The sequence below is a fragment of the Pan troglodytes genome, chromosome 21 (assembly GCF_028858775.2).
Source record: "Pan troglodytes isolate AG18354 chromosome 21, NHGRI_mPanTro3-v2.0_pri, whole genome shotgun sequence".
Taxonomy (NCBI): Eukaryota; Metazoa; Chordata; class Mammalia; order Primates; family Hominidae; genus Pan; species Pan troglodytes.
In genome coordinates, this window is record NC_072419.2 from 61,442,573 (window position 1) to 61,462,863 (window position 20,291).

The window sequence follows — 20,291 nt, forward strand, 5'->3', positions numbered from 1 at the left end:
CTTTTGAAGAACTGTGAACACTTCAAATAAATGGTTATTGCCATCTGTAAATCACTGGGTAAAAACAAGAATAATATTTATGACACATGAAAATTATATGCATTTCAAATTTTACTGTTCATAAGTAAAGTTTTATTGGAACACTGCCACAGTTATTTGTTTATGTGCTGTCTGTGATTGCCTCCATGCCACCACACAGAATTGAGTAGCTGTGACAGCAACTGTGTGAGCCTCAAAGTCTATCATTTTTACTGTCTGGCTATTTACAGAAAGTTTGCTTTCCCCTGAGATATATTGAAACAAGAAGAATCTATGTTCAAAGGGAAAACGACATAAATGAGCTAGGTCATCTGAAGGTCTGGAGACTGGAAAGAAAACATAATTAGAAAGGTCTAATGTAAAAGGCAAGTTATTCTGGGATGTATGTGTGTATGTTTGTGTGTTTTGATTGTGAACTATGAAGATCTTTGGCCCACTGAATACAAAGTCAGCAGTATTTGCCAACACTTGCAGAAAGTGATCCTCAGGATTTGAGATTGCCTTGGAACGTATTTTTAAATATTCTCAAAATAACTGACTTTCAAGTGTACTTGTCTCATTCCCACAGGGCAGATCCCTTTTGTACTTGGGTTATAAATTCATGAAGAATTCTTAGTCATCCCAAAAAGAGTGACTAAGTAAGACGACCATCATATGTTTGCTCTCTTTGTAGTTTAGAATTGCAAGGGAATAATTCTGAGGTTATTGGAAGGTGGTTCGTTTTTTCCCACCCTCCCTTCCTTCCTTCCTTCCTTCCTTTCTTCCTTCTTCCTTCTTCTTTCTTGCATTCCAGCAAGGGAAATGAAATACACAGAAAGGAGGAATAGCTCGAAGAACTAATAGCCTGCCTGGAGTTGAGTACTGGAATGAGTATATGGGAAGAATGGAGATAAACCTAGATAAACCTACTCCTTATTTTTAAGGAGTAAACAAAAGTGGAAATATTCAAATACAAAAATAATCAGTTGACATTGAACAAGTAAAACCCTATTTTTAGGCTTTTAATAGTCAGTTAACATTGAACAAGTAAAAGGAGTTGCTGATTATTTTTATTATTATTATTATTATTTTTTTGAGATGGAGTCTCGCTCTATTGCCCAGGCTGGAATGCAGTGGCGCGATCTCGGCTCCCAACCTGATATCGTTTGTCTGTGTCCCCACCCAAATCTCATCTTGAATTGTAGCTCCCATAATTCCCATGTGTAGTGGGAGGGACCCGGTGGGAGGTAATTGGATCATGGGGGCAGGTGTTTCCCATGCTGTTCTCATGATAGTGAATAAGTCTCATGAGATCTGATGGTTTTATAAAGGGGAGTTCTCCTACAAAAACTCTCTTGCCTGCCACCATGTAAGATGTGCCTTTGCTTCTCTTTTGCCTTCCACCATGATTGTGAGGCCTCTCCAGCCTTATGGAACTGTGAGTTCATTAAACCTCTTTCCTTTATAAATTACGCCCTCTTGGGTATGTCTTTATTAGCAGTGTGAGAACAGACTAATACGCAACCTAATTAGCATCATGTTTTAGGAAGTTATGTGTTCAGTGAATACACTTATTTTTTATTTTATTTTCTTTTATTTTTTCTGAGACAGAGTGTTGCTCTGTCACCCATGCTGGAGTGCAATGGCACAGTCTCGGCTGACTGCAACCTCTGCCTCCTGGGTTCAAGCAGTTCTCCTGCCTCAGCCTCCTGAGTAGCTGGGATTACAGGCACCCGCCACCACACCCAGCTAATTTTTGTATTTTTAGTAGAGAGGGGGTTTCACCATGTTGGCCAGGCTGGTCTCGAACTCCTGACCTCGTGATCCACCCACCTTGGCCTCCCAAAGTTCTGGGATTACAGGGGTGAGCCACTGTGCCCAGCCAGTGAATACACATTTATTTATTTGTTTATTTATTTTTGAGACGGAGTCTCGCTGTCTCCCAGGCTGGACTGCAGTGGCGTAATCTCGGCTCACTGCAAGCTCTGCCCCCCGGGTTCACGCCATTCTCCTGCCTCAGCCTCCCGAGTAGCTGGGACTACAGGCACCTGCCACCACGACTGGTTAATTTTTTTTTTTTTTTGTATTTTTAGTAGAGATGGGGTTTCACCGTGTTTGCCAGGATGGTCTCGATCTCCTGACCTCGTGATCCACCTGCCTTGGCCTCCCAAAGTGCTGCGGTTACAGGTGTGAGCCACTGCGCCCGGCCCAATGAATACACTTTTAAAGCATTTGGTTCATTATAAGTGATTTACATTTATCCTATGGACTAAATTCCATCTTTTACTCAAGACGGACCCAAGAACTAAGCATCAGATAGGTTTGGAAATTGTAGTTTTTTACAGCCTGTTGACTATATCTCTTCTGAAATGAAACAACATTATAAGAAAGTGATGGTTTGGTATTAAAAAATAATGTATTTGAAAGCATTTCAAAAATTATGAAGTATACTTATGAATATAAGTATAAAGGATTATTACTATCATCATCATAATCATCATCATAATTATTGTAACCATCAGGGTACAGGAGCTGGCATACAGTGTTTGCCCTGTTGTGTGAGCTTTGAACTTTTTTGAGTTATGATTAGTATAGATTGGGCAACGTAGAACTTCCAGCCTGGAACTTATTAAGCTTACTAATGTAATATACCTGAAACGAGGATCACAGTTCAAGCAATTATATTCCTTGAACAAACAGTGGGTATTCTGACAGGAGGGATGGGCACTGTTGAGTTAACTTGGGGGAACTCAGGAAAGTGAAAACATTCCTGTGATTTCCTTTTGGAACCAACTGTGCTCTTCATGGGAGATGGAGAAAGGAGCTGAGTACAACCTTAGCCTAACCCACAATTCCAGCATTTAGGGCTTCACAACTCACCAGTAGTGAGGTGGTTTTCTAGTAAATGAGACCAACATAAATTCTCAAGTTCTATTTCATTCTGAAAGGTCAGTGGCAACGATAATAGCTTACGTCTTCCTTGGAGACAAGAGAGGTGGACAATTCCAATGTTATGTAGGTAAAGACACACACCACTACCAGAGGAGAAAAGTTCCATGCTAGTCAGTTGTGATTCATTAATGATATGAAATAAAGAACAGATGGGGGAAAAAGGTTCTTTACTCAAATGAAGTAAAAATTATGTTGACAGTAATCAGAAGTAATGAAAGACCAGAGGGAGAAGTACTTTTCTCTTAGCTTAAAAAGGAAAATTTAATTTCCACCTGTAATTCAAGAGTCAGGGAAACAACATCCTCTTGTCTCTTGTTTAGAGGCAAAGGGGACACTACCACATTCTTTCAGTATCATTTCCTTCAATCTTCATCTGCACCTTATCTTTCCGCTGGATTACGAACTCCTTTCCCAGGGCTTTCTCCCATTGGCATGTAAACATAGTCAAGTCTCCTTTATTAGAAAAAGATTAAAGAAAAAGGGAAGACTCTTTACCAATGCCATATTTTCTTCAGATATTGGTCTCTCCTTTCCTTTAGAGCCAATTTCCCTTTTTTTTCCCCCAGATTTACATATTTCTTGGAAGAAATATCTATAATCACTTTGTATACTTCCGCAACTTTCAATATCTTCTTTTTAACTTACTGTCTTCTGTCCCCCTCTCTCCAATCTACTGAAACTGCTATTTCCAAGGTCAATAGCATCACTATATTAAGAGGAAAACCCTTTTCTAAAGTGGCTATACCTACTTATATGCCCACCAGCAATGGGTGATTCATCCAGTCTCTTCATCCTCACCAGCATTTGGTGGTGTTATTATTTTTATTTCTGTTTTAGGCATCCTTATAGGTGTGTGGGAAGATCTCATTGTAGTTTTCCTTGCATTTCCATAATAGCTCCTGTTGTAGAACACCTTTTTATGGGTTATTTGCCCTCAGTGTATCCTCTTTTTGACATTTTTTTTAAATTTTATTTTTCCATAAGTTATTGGGGTACAGGTGGTATTTGGTTACATGAGTAAGTTCTTTAGTGGTGATTTGTGAGATTTTGGTGCACCCATCATCTGAGCAGTATACACTGCATTTTATTTCATCCCTTCTCCTCCTCACTCTTCCCCACAAGTCCCCAAAGTCTGTTGCATCATTCTTAAGCCTTTGTGTCCTCATAGCTTAGCTCCCACAATGTGATACCACCTTAATCCTGCAAGAATGGCCATAATCAAAACATATCCTCTTTATTAAACTGTCTTTTCATGTATTTGCTCATTTTCTATTTGCATTGTTTTTTTACTCGAGATTTGAGAGTTTTGGATATATTCTAGATGCTAAAATTTTGTCACACATACGACTTGCAAATATTTCCTCTCAGTCATTTATAGATGACTTAAAGATGTTTTAAATTTTGACAAAATGCGATTTATTATTTTCATTCATTTTATGGTTGTCAAGTCTTTACCTTTTTTTTACATTTCTCTCTTTTCTTTTTCCTTCTTTTCTATGAGTTACTGGTACATTTAAGTTTTAGAATTCCTGTTTGATTTATTTACAGTATTTTTCAGTGTATCTCTTTACATACAGCTTTTTTCATGGTTGCTCTAGGTATCGCATTCTATATACACAGCTTATCACAATCGAATCGTCTTACTTTACCAGTTCAGGTGGAGCACACAAACCTTACCTGCCTTCATGCCCCTTTACCTTTCCCATTTATAATATAATTATCATAATCATTTTCTCTATACACATTTAGAAGCACATCAGACAATGCTAGAATTTGTGCATTCATTATCAAATATAATTTAGAAAATTCTACAGGAGAAGTAAGGTCTATTCTATAACCCTTGTTTTGCTTATCATGTTCTTTCTTCTTCATATTCCAAGTTTCTTTTATCGTTTCCTCTCTGATAACTTCCTTTAGCTATTCTTTTAGGGAAGAGCTGCTGGTGGCAGGTTTTCTTAGTTTTTCTTCATCTGAGAATGTTATGATTTCCCTTCAATTCCTGAAAGATACTTTCCCTGGATAAAGGATTCTCTGTTGTCAGATCTTTTCTCTCAACACTTGAAAAATATTGTGTCACTTCCCCTGGCCTTCATGATTTCTCATGAGAAATCTACAGTCATGTGAATTGTCTTCACCTACACATAAAGTACATTTTTCTTTTACTGCTTTTGAGATTTGTTCTTTGTCTTTGGTTTTCAGAAATTTGACTATGGTATGTCTTGGTATGGATTTCTTTGGTTTTAATCTTATCTGGAGTTCACTTAGCTGTTGGAAACTTTAGGTTTGTATCTTTCACCAAATTTGGAAATTTTTTAGACATTATTTCTTCAAGTACTTTTGCAGCTCCACCATTTTCCTCTTCTTCTGGGACTCAAATGACCTAAATGTGAAATGTTTGGTTTTGATTCCTCAGATGCCCAAAGCTGCTGCTTCTTCTGTCTATTTACTGTCTGTTGTTCAGATTGAGTAATGTCTATTGTTCTTTTGTTAAGTTTACTAATTCTTTCATGTTTTTCTCCCCCAATGTTGAGTATATTTTCTGAGTTTTAAAAAATGTTTGGTTATTACGTTTTTAATTCAAACATTTTCACTTGGTTTTTCTTTATGTATCTAGTTCTTTGCTTAGGCATTTTATGTCTTTGTGGAAACTTTCTATTTAAAAAAATGTTTCTAGTATGTTAGCGGTTGCTCACTGAAGCATTCTTATGATGACTAATATCTTTGTGAGATAATTCTAACATCTTTTTCATCTTGGTTTTGGCACTTATTGCCCCTTTCTATTCAAATTTTGATTATCCTGCTTCTGAGAATGATGGGTGTTTTCAGTTGAAACTTGGACATTTGGGGAATGTTGTGAAACTCTCAATCTAAATTAACTGTCTCATTTTAGCTTGCTTCCTCTGCCACTTCTTTGGCAGGCAAAAAAGGGAAGCTACCTCATTACTGCCAGGTAGAGGTAAGAGTCCGGTTTCCCCACTCAGCCTTCACTGATAACTAAGCTGGACCAGGATGGGGTTCTGGCTCCCCACTAGCCCTCCACAGATACATCCTTGGCTTGGTAGAGAAGGTGTCCCATGTGAATGATCCCCAGTGGTCTCCAGTGGTACCCCTGAATGCAGATGATCTCCTTGCTGTCATCAGTAGTGAAAATTTTGACATTCTAGTAGGCCTCTGACAGTGTCCAGCCAAGTGAATATGGGGTGCCTCATTATTTTCAGGTGGAGATGGAAGTCCAGGCCCCCCACATAGTCTCCACTGACACTGCAGGAAGAAGAGGGATGAAAATTCTGGCCTCCCACTTGGTCTTCTTTGACATCACCATGGTGGGGTATTACGGTACCTTATTACAACCTGTTGAGTGGGAAAGTCTGGGCTCCCCACCTGGCCTTCGCTGGTGAGTGGGAGTGAAGACAGAGTTTTTTTCCGTGGTATTTGGCTGGAGTAGAGAAATTATTATCTAAAAGTTTTCTGTGTTGTTTGGCTGCTCCTACCACCATCCTTTGGCCAGAGACAGCAGGCTTTGGTTGGGACTTTTCTTGCCTGTGTCTTTGCTATTTTGGGATTTGCAGTTTCTTCAGCAACAAGTCTGTTGCATATGAGTCAAAAAGAAAACTTAGGGAACTCACTGCCTTGTTTTCTCTTGGGTCCCAAGATCCCTAGTTTGTCTGCCTTCTCTCTACCATTCAGAGTTTTACTACTTTGTTTTATTTATAATGTCCATCATTTTTAGTTTTACTTAATGCAGGAAAATGGACTTTGTCTTCCTAAAAGTGGGTTTCTTTACAAACAGATAAAATTTTACTCTGGCTTTTCATCAGAGTGCATTTTATTTCTTTTTCTTGACTAATATTCCTGACTAGAATATCTAGTTCACCTTTAAATAGAAATGATGAAGGTAGATATCTTTGTCTTATTCCTGGTCATAGAGAAAAATCATCCACTCTTTTGATATTAAGTATGTTAGCTGTGGGTTTTGTGGATACTCTTTATCCACTTGTAAAGGGTTATTTTTATTTCTCATTTGATGAGTGTTTTTATTATACAAAGACGTTGGATTTTGTCAAATGCCTTTTCTGCAGCTATGGAAATGGTCATGTCGACATCTGTTCTTTATTCTATTAATATGATATATTATAATCATGGTTATGGTTTGTTATAGCAAGAAGACAAAGATTAAAATCAACCAAGAAAAGGTACAAAGGACTAAGTGCAAGAGAAACCAGACACAAACGTCCAGCCGTGCTCTCCCAGTGGAATCACACAGACAGTGCCTAATCCTCCTAGCAGTGATGTGTGCAGTGCTGCCAGCCAGGGAAGCTCGCCTGAACTTCAATGTCAGAGTTTTATTGGAGATTAGTCACATAGGAATGGAGGACCCATGTGACTGACCTTAGCTACTCAGCCTCCAACTCCTCTCTATATCCTGCCACAGGTCAAGGAAATACAACATTATTCAAAGGCACTGACACACGAAAATAGGGGTTCACCATAAATCATACTGTTAGCACCAACCATCTGGTGTGACCCAAAGTCTCAGATACACAAATACACTCTTAACAGGCAGGATATTCTCAGGGCTCAGAGGCAACCTCCTAGAAGCCAGTTTGGAGTCAATCCTTTATTTAGAATGTGTAGGGTTTGAAAGCACCTGCCTGCTATGTTAACCCTTCATGGTATAGGTATCACTCCCTTCTTGGAAACACTATCTTTCCTTAGATGCTGTGATACCCCATATTCTTTTCTTTTTTTAAATCACTTCTGAATACTGCCTATCACCCTTTAAATCACAATCCTTAAATTTTGATATTTCTCTGGGTTTTGTACCAGGTCCTCATCTGTTCTCATTTTATAAAATTCCAGGACTTAGCAGGATAATTTTCTTCCATTTATTCAAGTGTTGTCTATATGCTAATGATGTCCAGTCACTTATATCTCTGACCAACATATTAAAGCACCCATCAGCATATCCACCAGCATGTTTAACATTCACCTTCCCAGGTATCTAAAACTCACCATATTCTAAAGTGAACTCATTAGCATTCCTCTAAAATCTTGCTCCTTTATGTTAGTGAATAATACCTATAATCACTGAGCTATTTAAACCAGAAATCTTGATGTCACCCTTGAAATAAACTCTCTCCTTCACCCACATATCTAATATCTTGTATAATGCAGTTGATGGATTTCTTTCCATGTCTTCAATTCCCACTCTCACATCCTGATTACAGACACCACAATCCTTTGGAAGGAAGATTGCCAGCAACCAGTCATCCTTACTGGAGTGTAGATAAGAATGACTAGAGTAACATGAAGCCAAACCACCAAAATGCATTCAGAGCAATCTTTCCAAAAAGCAAGCCTAACAATGTTACCTCCTACTCTTAACCCCCACCTTAGTTTAACAATCTTCCAGTGGCTCCAGTTTCCTTGAGATGAATTCCAAACTTCAGACTCAACATGGCACTATGTGTCACAGTTGGACCCTTCTTATCACTTCAACTTGATTTCTTCTCACTTTCTGCAGATATTCTACATACTTTAAGCAATGGAAGAGCTTCTTTCAGTTGCTTTATTCGGCCTTTTCACATGTCAATCATCCTTCTAAAAAACTGTTCCCTGCCCAGCAGCCATTCCGGTGATTAACTCCTGTGGATTTTTCAAGTCTTGATCTTTACTGCCTTTAGGAATACTTTCCTGACATTCCTTCAAACCTGGGTTTGGAGCCTACCCTAGGCATTGACCTGGTACCTGCTACCTCTCTTATCAAAGCATGGATAGATTATATGTTATTTTTCTTGGTTTATCTTTATCCTTCATTTGACTAGCAGTTCTAAGGTCTTCTCCGCTATTATACCCTATGTCCAGAAATACTCCTGAAAAATATCAATGCCACATAAATATTTGCTGAGTAACTGCTTTGTTTTATTTTTACATTAAGAAAGTTGTATATGATCTTTGGAGTAAATAGACTTTAAGACAAGGGCTGGGGTTGGTGTGAATCAGAGAATTACAGACCATAAATATATAGAATTTTTGAAGACATTTTCCCCATTACAATATGAGTGTCTTGAGAGAGTCCTTGTGACAGTGACTATAATGCCCCAGTATAACCTTGTATGCCCTGCCTCCTGGCCAAAAATTTCACTCCTGTGTCCTATACATGGAAGACACTCTATAAATGCTGCTTTAATTGAATTTAATTATTTGAATTTTATATCTACTCAATTATATGCTATGATATACCCTTTGCAAATGTAGCTCGAATCACTGACAATAAAGATGACTTTAGCCACTGGACTCAGACTTCAGTATTCATGGAGAGAATGCCAGACTGAGGAGCATAATTCAGACAGGACGTATTTTAGATCAGAACAGGGTACAGTATATTTGACTTTTTAGTTGCTGCTGGAGACCCTCTCTTCTGAAAGAAAACAGGGATCCTTATAGAGCCAGGATTAAGGTAAGGCAAGCGAGTGTTCACTCTGCAGCACAAAATTTCGGAGCACCAAATACTCAGTAATCCAGATAAATAATACTTAATTAAATCATTTTTAAAAATCAAAATTAATGCAAAAATTTATGATGAACAAGCTACATATTTAAGATAAGGACAAACGATTTCATGAGCTGCCATTATCGTCTAGTTGCAGCCTGCAGTTGGTTCCTGGGCCTGCATTCACCATCACATCCCCCACTGGTGGGCTCTTGGGAATTGACAATGGCATGGGAACAGATCAGGCAACACAGAGCTTTGTATGTCATCATGGTTTTTTCTTATTGTTGTACAGCTTTCATTAACTTTTTTCACTTGCTTTGAAATATGGGAGGAGGATATTTGATAACTGTATGAAAAAGTACACATTTTTCCTTTGTCTCAGGCTCCAACAGGGTTATGGAGTCACTGTCCTTGGAAATATCCATTAGACATTATATAATGAGAAGCAAAAGACAAAACACAGCCAGTCTGTCTGAACTTCATGGAAGGGGGTTCTAACCAAGGTCAGAATCAAGTCTGAGAATAACGCACGGGTACACACCTTCTTCATCAGCTTCATCCACTGAAAAACCTGTAAAGCTAAGCAAAGTTGATTGCCTAAAGCAGCCAATTTTTCTAAAAGCAAAGGAAATGGCAGTAAAATTTTTCTTTTGCATGCTGCTCTCCCCACATCACTGCCCAGCAGATGTCATTGAAGTAGAGGAGGTTGGGAAGATTTTAAAAGTTTCATTGTTCACATTTTTAGATGTTAGTTTTTAAGGTATAAATAATAACACCTCTGTGTCTACCAGACTTTTAAAATAAATTATTGTCCTTCCCGTTGAAGTCTCTGTGTTCACGAATCACTTCTTTCTCTCTGCCTTGACACACTGAGAGATATTCGCTGGATTTGTTGTCATTATTAGACTTTTCCTAATGAGAAGTAAGCTTCCTCAGCAATACATGAAATAGTTTTGCATATTTTAATATGTATACATGGCATAATCTGTACATACTCTTCTGCAATTTGCAGTTTTTTCATTTGACATTTTGAAAAATATACCATTAATACATGAAGCTTTGGGTCACTTATTTCTAATTTCTGTATACTATTCCAATGTGTGAATACTCCCAACTTAATTTATCCATTCTCCTATTGATGGGCTTTTAATTTTTTGATATCTTTTCTATGATGCAAATGCTGCTACAGACATTTTTGAATTTTTTTTTTATTCAGGATCAACAACTCAGAAGACAATTGCTGAGTTGTGAATATTCATGTCAGCTTTACTAAATATTACTTAACTGACTTCCAAAGTGTTTGTACCAATTTACACCCCTACCAGCAGCGTATACGAATTTCCCAGTGTAATATCCTTGCCTATAGATGGTATTTGGACTGTTAAAGGTTTTTTGCTCATTAGTAGGATATAAAATGGGTTTTCATTTCAATTTTAATGTGCATGTCTCCAATTACAATAAAATTAACCCAGCTTTTTAAATAATTTCAACTTTAGTTTTAGATTTAGGCGGTATATGTGTGGATTTGTTACATCCGTATATTGAGTGATGCTGAGGTTTGGAGTATGATTAATCCCATCACTCAGGTGGTGATCATAGTACTCAGTAGTTAGTTTTCAACTCTTACCCTCCTCTTTCTCACCCCTCTAGTATTCCCCAGTGTCTGTTATTCCCATCTTTGTGTCCACGAGTAGTTGATCTTTTGCTCCCACTTATAAGTGAGAACATGAGGTATTTGGTTTTCTGTTCCTATGTTAATTTGCTTAGGATAAGGGCCTCCAGCTGCATTCATATTGCTGCAAAGGACATAATTTCATTCTTTTTTATGGCTGCATAGTATTTTGTGGTGTATATGTACCACATTTTCTTTATTCAGTCCACTCTTCATGGTCACCTAGGTTGATTCCATTTCTTTACTATTGTGAATAGTGCTGCAACAAACATATGAGGGTGTGTGTCTTTTTGGTAAAACAATTATTTTTCTTTTAGATATATACCCAGTAATGGAATTGCTCAGTCAAATGGAAATTCTTTTTTAAGATTTCTTTGGGAAGTCTCCACATTGCTTTCCACAGTGGCTGAACTAACTTACACTCTCAGCAACAGTGTGTAAGTGTACCTTTTTCTCTGTAGTCTTGTCAGCACCTGTTGTTTTTTGACTTTTTAATAACAGCCATTCTAACTTGTATCTCATTGTGGTTTTGATTTGCATTTCTCTGATGATTAGTGATGTTGAACTTTTTTATATGTTTTGTCGTCCGCTTTTATGTCTTGTTTTGAGAAGCCTCTGTTCTTGTCTTTTGCGCATTTTGTAATGGCGCTATATGTTCTTTGCTTGTTCAGTTGTATAAATTTCTTATAGATTCTGGATATTAGACCTTTGTCAGATGCATAGATTGTGAATACTTTCTCCCATTCTGTAGGTTGTCTATGCTGTTAATATTTTTTTTCTATGCAGAAGCTCTTTAGTTTAACTAGGTCCCACTTGTCAATTTTTGCTCTTGTTGCAGTTTCTTTTGAGGACTTAGTCATAAATTCTTTCTTACAGCCACTATCCAGAATGGTGTTTCCTAGGTTTTCTAGAGAAAAGTCAAACTATCTCTCTTTGCTAATGATGCATTTTTATACCTAGAAAATCCTAAAGATTCTGCCAATAGACTCTTGGGACTGATCAATGACTCTAGTAAAGTGTCAGAATATGAAATCAATGTACAAAAATCACTACCATTTCTATACAGCAATAGCTTTCAAGTTGAAATCCAAATCAATAATTTAATCCCATTTACAATGGCCACAAAAAAAACTAAAATACCTAGGAATATACCTAACCAAGGAGATGAAAGATATCTACAAGGAGAACTACAAAACGCTGCTGAAAGAAATCACAGATGATGCAAACAAATGAAGAAACGTTCCATGCTCATGGGTTGGAAGAATCAATATCATTAAAACGGCCATACTGTCCAAAGCAATCTACAGACCCAGTACTATTCCTATTAAACAACCAACATTATTTTTCACAGAACTAGAAAAAAAAATATTCTAAAATTCTTATGGAACCAAAGAAAAAAGAAGCCCAAATAGCCGAAGCAGTCCTAAGCAAAAAGAACAAAGCTGGAGGCATCACATTACCTAACTTCAAACTATATTATAAGGCTACAGTAACCAAAACAGCATCATACTGGTACAAAAACAGACACATAGACCAATGGAACAGAATAGAGAACCCAGAAATAAAGCCACACACCTACAGCCATTGGATGTTTGACAAAGTCAAAGAAATAAGCAGTGGGGGAAAGGACATCCTATTCAATATGTGGTGCTGGAACAGCTAGCTAGCTACATGTGGAAGAATGAAATTGGACCTCTACCTTTTACCATATACAAAAATTAACTCAAGATGGATTAAAGATTTAAACATGAGATCTCCAAGAGTCCTTAAGCCATCTTTTATCTTTATTGTTTATTTGCATTTTTATCTGTAAATTTTCTGTACTTATGTTTTATCTATTTTTCTTTTGAATAGTTTTTATTTTTCTTATTGAGTTTAGTAGGTTTTATTTTTTAACTCTGGATACTAATTCTCTAATCTTTCAATATTACATGTAAATATATTCTTCCAACCTACAGCCTATCTTTAAACTTTTAAGACATATTTCGATAAACAGAATATTTTAATTTTAGTGTAGTCAATTTAATATACGGTATATAAAATATGGTTTGTGTTTTATCACATTTTACATTAAAAATTCTTCTCTGCCTTCAAATCACAAATATAGTTCCATATATTTCCTTGTAAGATGAAGTTCAATTCCTCTATGTCTGTTTATTCAACTTTATTTTTTAAATGATAACCAATGTTCTAAATACCATTTAGTGCAATTACAGTTCAGTATCAGACATTGAACTTCAAAATATGTCTGGATATTTTCCTGGGCTCCATTTTCTATTCAATTAATCTTTTATCTCTTTCCAAGCCAGTACTGCACTCATAGTTCTTGTAGCTGGATTCAGGAAAAAAAAAATCACTTTGTCTTATTAATCTGAATGGTCTTGGCTACTTTGATAATTTGGTGTCTTAGTTTGTTTTGTGTTGCCATAACACAGTACCTGAGGCTGGATAATTTATAGAGAAATGAGGCTAATTTGGTTTATGATTCTGGTGGCCAGAACATACCTGTCTGAGTTGTTGCTTCTGGTGAGGGACTCATGCTGCTTCCAATCTTGGTGGAAAAAGGAATGGGAACAGGTGTGTGCAAAGAGATTACATGGCAAGAGAGGGAAAAAAAGAGAAACCGAGGAAGTTAGACTCTTTTAACAATCCAGTCTCAAAGAAATAAGTCATTCCTGAGAGAGCAAGAACTCACTCACTCCCAGGGAAGGCATTAATCCGTTTATGAAGGATCCACCCCCACAACCCAAACCCCTCCCACTAGGCTCCACTTCCCAACTCAACTCCGCCACATTGGGGATGCAATTTCAACATGAGTTTTGGCAGGGACAAATCACATCCAAACCATAGCATTTGGTTTTCCGCATGACCCCTATAATTCCTAGAGTCAGTCTGTCAAATTATAAGAACAATGCTATAGAGACTTTTACTAAAATTGCATTAAAATTTGTTTAACTTGGAGACATCTAACATCTTTATGCTAATGATTTTTCTCTATCCATATATATGGTATATGTTACCATTTATTTAGGTCTTCTACCTGATTTGTTCATAACAATTTGAAATTTTACATACATTAGACAGAAATTCTTTTCTTAGATTTTTTCTTACATATTCATCATTTTACTTGCTATTTTGAATGTTTTCTTTTTAAATTTTATTTTTGGCCATTGCTAGTGCATAGGATTTTTTTTACAGAGATCTCATACGCAGTAACCTTGTCAAACTCATATCTCTTTACTTACTATAAACACATCTAAGTTTCCTGCCCTTTCCCTTGTAATTCTCTATTATCTATTTATAGCATAATGGTGGAAAAGATTAGTTTTAGAAAAAGAATGGAGCAATAAGAAACAGAGGATAGGGCCAAGACTCTTTATTATGACATGTGAATGCAGTGTGGCCTGGAGAAAATTATACATTTTTTTCTGGATTATAATTTTAAATTTTTTTAGTTATCTCATCTGCACCTCAAATATATTAAATAGTATCCATGATTTGTTGTGTGAGCAGGAAATAAGCTAACAAATACAAAATACTTAGCACTTAATAACGGCTTCATAAATGTTAACTGCTATTGTTATTATTATGTTATTAATTCTTATTTCTAGCAGATGTCCCAGTCAATTTACAAGTGCAAACATTTGTAACATATCTTGAAACTGCGGACATTAAGTGCCAGCTTAATCTATGTCAGAGTTTCTCAATCTTGGTATCATTAACGTTCTGGGCGAGGTCATTCTTTATGGTTGAGAGAGGGGTATCCTGTGCATTGTATGTTTGGCAGCACACCTGGCCTTTACCCACTAAATGCCAGCAGCAGTTCATCCTCCTCCTCTACCACGGTGATATCAACCCAGATCTCAAGACCTTGCCAAATGTCTCTTGGGGAACAAAAGACACTGGTCTACATAAATATCCTGTCTCTCTGTTGCTGTCTCTCTCCCCACCGGCCCCATAAATACCCCAAACTACACATAGTACATTTCTCTATAATATCCTTGAATCTCCTCCATCCAGTCTTGCCTCCCTATGCCCTTCTCTCATCTTGAAGGGCAGTAGTTCAGTAGTACCTTTTGGCAGGAAGCCAGGAACTGGAAAGCTCTGGCCACTAGGAGAATGTCTGACCCTTATGTTTAAATCCACATTAGCACCGCAGGCCCCGTGAGAGTAAATGGGAGGACAGGCTGTCTTCTTTCAGAGCTAGCTGGTAGGTGGTCTGTTTGCCTTTGTTCCAGCCCTATGCAGTTCTCTCCTGTGTTTCAATCCACAGCCTGCTGGGCTTTGTAAATGTAGCAGTCTTTGGTAGAAGACCTGATCTTTCAAATTATGGAACCTGGGCTCTTTTAAAAAAAAAAAAAAACAAAAAACCTTCAACATAGCAAATCAGATTGTACTTTGAGATGAATAATGAGGAGTCCAAGGAAAGGGTTTCAGAATCCTGAAAGGAGCAATTAAAAATAATGAGTATTGAGAATAAAGCATTATTCTCAAAGAGGAAACATAAGGGCCAGTCAGAACACTTCAGCTGTGCTTGGGGTATGTTTAGCCACTTTAAACAGCATAAAACACTAAAATGCTTTACCTTGATGAAATGTATGTGCAGCAAAAAGGAGCAGAGATTCTTACTTTTTCCTCTAGGTTGTGTTACTACTGTGTGTGCTGTATGCTTAGCCGCAAACTCCAATTGCTGAGTAATAATTGACGAGTGCTTACTTCTTAAATCAAATGACCCCTCCAGCCTCTTTTCCACCTGGCCTGGTGGTGCAGGTGCATCTGGTGCTCACATGCCCCTGTTGCTGAGTCAACTACCCAGAGCCTCTCGTCAACATTGCTGCCACCCTTGGGAAGGTCAGCAATGATTGGCAATGCTTAGGTAACAAAGGCCCATTGCCTTTTCCCGTGACACTTTTACTCTTTGCACTGCAATTTCCAGTTTTTCAAAAATTTTCCCTTGTTTGCATTCCTCTGTCTTCTATCTCTACCCTGAGCTTTTTCATAGTGGATTCGGAGACCACAGAGATCTCTTCTCAGGAGAAACTCTGTGCAGGTAGGCACCTCTAACCCTGTTTATTTGGTTTTGCTCCGAAATAATTCCTTCTAAATAAATTATTTACATTTCTTTTTGCTACATCCCACCTTTTCTCAATATACATTCCAGCATGACTTTCTTCCCAACATTATCCAAATATGGGGACATCAACATTTACTGAGAAAAACTTTCAGAGAAGAATTGCACCCGATAAGTTCAACAGGCAAGGAAGATTTATTCAAGACTATTGCAATATGGAAGAGAGATTGAACTCAACACCACTGAAGCAAAAGGTGGGAGAGTTTTTAAGCATTGAGGTGAACTATGGGGAAAGCACTGTGGGGCCTCAGGGCCAAGGATGATCAAAGTCATTAGGCTATGTGTTTTTGCTAATTGGCACTTACCTAAGTTAGGATCCTGCCCTCCCACAGAGAGGAGGAGGAGATAGGGTCTTCATCTTTTGTAATGATAGTGTTTCCAAGAAATGACTCCCAAGCCCTTGAGAAAGGGATTTCTGGGTTGTAAAAATGGCAAGAGGCTGAAAGATGATTTACATCTCAAAAAGACAGAGAAAAAATGTACAGTTGCAAGTTTTTTTTTTTTTTCCAATGCTTCAAGAAAAGGAAAGGCAGAGATATAGAGTGAGATGCTGTTAGATGAGGTAATATGACATCATCTCAAGGGCCACTAGAAACCTGACTCTAGGATTCACCAAGTCCTAGGATTGAATTCTGTCTCTGCCAGGTATTTGATGTATAGCTTTTAAGGCTCATTTTCCTCTATACAATGGAAACAATAGTAGAACTATTTCCATGGTAGCCATGGAATAGAATGACATATTATAACTACAGTCATTCTAGTAATTTGCTAATCATTCTTCTGATGATTTAGTTAGGGAGTTAGAGCTTTTAAAAGATAGCTGTTTGTTTTATTGTAAGAAAATATACCTGAGACCTCTGTTGAGAGGAGTCAGGAAGGGAGACTATTTTAGCATCTGTTTCACAAAAATGATACCTGAACTTTTGTAAAAAAGAAAAAATCTTCAGACACTTAAAGATCTCCATTCCCTTTTTTTGTCATGAAATAAATAAATTGTCCACTAGAAAGTTGGTAAACAAAGCAGTAGCAGATTGTAAACTCTAAATGCATAGTGAATTTCCATGTTTAGGAATTCATGCCCTCCAAATAATCATAGATTTATATAATCATACAGCTAAGGATATATTAATTGCAGTATTATTTCTCTAAAATATATTGAAGCATAATATATACACAGTAAAGTATACAAATCATATGTACACAGTTCAAATTATTTTCACAAAGTGAATAAATGTGTTCACCCAGCTCAAGATATAGAACGACTCTGCCTCCCAGAAGTTTTCCTCAAGTCCCAAGCCCATCAGTTCCATCCCAAAAGTAACCAGTACTGTGACTCTATTCAGCATAAATTGGTTTTGCCTGGTTTAAAATTTACATAAATGGAATAAAAATAATTAGTAGGAAACTCTAATATCTACTACTTTCACTTATAAATTTTATAAAACGTATCCATACTGCTACATGGAAAAGTAATTTGTTCTTTCTCATTTCTGCATAGTATTCCATTGTACACACATAACATAGTTGACTTTTTTTCTGCTGCGTGCATATAGCCAGGAGTGGATTTGCTGTGTTACTGTATAAGCGTATGTTCAATTTTAATAGGTAATACCAAAGTGGTTTTACTAACTGACACCCCTGTGCTTTTTCAAACATTTTGTGTATTCTGTCTTTTGAATTTTAGACATCCTATTGGCTGTTAATTTTCATTTTCCTAATGACAATCCTGTTGAGTATCTTTGTAGGCACTGTGGTTCAGGATTCACTCCATTGTGAAGTACCTGATCAAATATTATGCTGGGTGTCTCTTGCTTTTCCTATTGACGTGTTGTTGATTTTTATATATTTGAATCACAAAGTATTTTTCAGAGCTAAGTAATAACAATTTCTTCTCTCACTTTGAGTCTTGAAATTTTCTCCCTAAATAATGTTTTTGATGAATAGTCTTTTCCTTTATAATCAATGTGTTTCATGTCTGGTTGAAAATATCTTTGCCTACCTTCAGATCATGAAGGTACTCTTCTACATTTTACTTGTAGTATTATTTATAATAGAAAATTATGAAAACATGCTAAATACCTAGCCACAAAGAACTGACTTGAGAATCATACATACCCATGTCATGTAGTAATAGGAACCCACTTTAAAGCCTATAGAATAATACGTGGTGAAATGAGAAGTGTTTATCACATATTGTAGTTTGAGAAAAGCAGGTTATGAAAGATGTGAAATGTGATATAATTTTTGAAGAATGCATACAGAATAAAGACTGTATGAATACATTTTTAAAGTAATTATCTGGGGGTGGTGATAATATAAATTATCATTCTTTTATTTTTGCTAATTTATATTGGCAATATTTATATAAGCACATGTTCCTGTGCTATAATACAAGATAGAATCTGTTAAAACTAAGGGACAGTGACATCAAATTTGAAATAAATATTTTATTCAATTTTATAGCTTGTTAATGGTAAAATGTGAGGTAAATATTAGGTTATTATTTAACCAATACACCGTCCTATGTCTGAAGGTGTTCATAATCACAGATGCAGAATACAGGGTGTTGAGACCAATTTGATATTTTATTAGTCAAATCAAAAATTTAACAATGTTCATAGGTTCTCATCAGTGATAATTATCTGCTGCCTGCTGACGCCTGCATTTTTATCAATTGGCTACAGTCCAATATGCAACTGCATATTTAATTAGCATGTCCATTTATTCTCATAGTGAGCCAGTGAGATTGTAGATAATACAGAGGTTTTCTACCAACAAACATAGTCACTCTGCCTTTATAGCTTGTAAGTTGGAATGAGGAGACCCAATGGGTATGATTCTCTTGAGAATTTCTCTCCTTTGGAAAACGTTTTTTTGAGAAAGTGGAAGGGAATGATGTAATTAATGGGATAATTCTCACCCTGGGGACACTTGGGTTTTTCTTCATGCTATTCACAAATTATAGAAAGTCAAAAAGTCTCTGTGAATTTGTTGACAAAGAATCATATTACGTCCAAAATATCTCCCTCAAGTTTAACTTTACTTGACTATCAAGAGATTGCTTTATTCACTTTAGGTTTGACCTTTGTTTTTAATTCATCTCATCTTTAATTCCTTTTATATATCAACTCAAAAAGAATGAAAGCATTCAATCCTGAACCTTCCTCAAACGGGGTGACTTAGCGAATGCTAATGGCAATTAGCAGTCCCAATTAGTATTTAGGCATTCCACATGAATACAAGAAATAGTATCATGCCAGATGCTTTTCTCTATGTAGAGGGTTAGTGTAGGGAATAAGAAGGAGATAGATTAAATCCCTGTCCTCAAGAAACATGTATTCATTTAGGGTGACAGAGAGAAAATAAGTAAACAAAGTAATAGGTCACAGGAACTTAACTCTCTTTTATATAAATTTGCCTATGGTCAGATTTTCATTTCACTTAAAGCCTAAGTTTTTAAGAACCTATGGACAATGTCAAGTGAGGACTTACTGGACAAGGTAACCAGGTCACAGCTATGATTAATGTAGCAAGAGCCATGAGGCCACATTTTTTCTTTAAGCCAGAACTTTCCTCTGTCTCAGAAAGAAGCCAATGGTGTTCTAATCAGAAAGTGGTTAGAATTAAAATGGAGTCATTTAAGCCAACCTGTAGTCCCAGCTACTCGGGACGCTGCAGTAGGGGATTGCTTGAGCTCAGGAGTTTGAGGCCAGCCTGGGCAACATAGCAAGAAATAGTGCCACATATCTACAACTATCTGATCTTTGACAAACCTGACAAAAACAAGAAATGGGGAAAGGATTCCCTATTTAATAAATGGTGCTGGGGAAACTGGCTAGCCATAAGTAGAAAGCTGAAACTGGATCCCTTCCTTACACCTTATACAAAAATTAATTCAAGATGGATTAAAGACTTAACTGTTAGACCTAAAACCATAAAAACCCTAGAAGAAAACCTAGGCAATACCATTCAGGACATAGGCATGGGCAAGGACTTCGTGTCTAAAACACCAAAAGCAATGG

General features: G+C 36.9%; 1 long non-coding RNA gene across 2 annotated transcripts; it reads right to left on the reverse strand.

Moving 5' to 3' along the window:
* Positions 1–3,245: 3,245 nt before the first annotated feature.
* LOC107969925 (uncharacterized) lies at positions 3,246–16,936 on the reverse strand. Of its 2 annotated transcripts, none has more exons than XR_001712090.3 (3): positions 16,575–16,936; positions 13,644–13,689; positions 3,246–3,423 (listed from the first exon to the last, which is right to left on the reverse strand). It is a non-coding gene; the product is annotated as an uncharacterized LOC107969925 (long non-coding RNA). The 2 variants fall into 2 exon arrangements; XR_001712091.3 differs by lacking the exon at positions 16,575–16,936 and adding an exon at positions 15,212–15,452.
* Between the last annotated feature and the right edge of the window lie 3,355 nt (positions 16,937–20,291).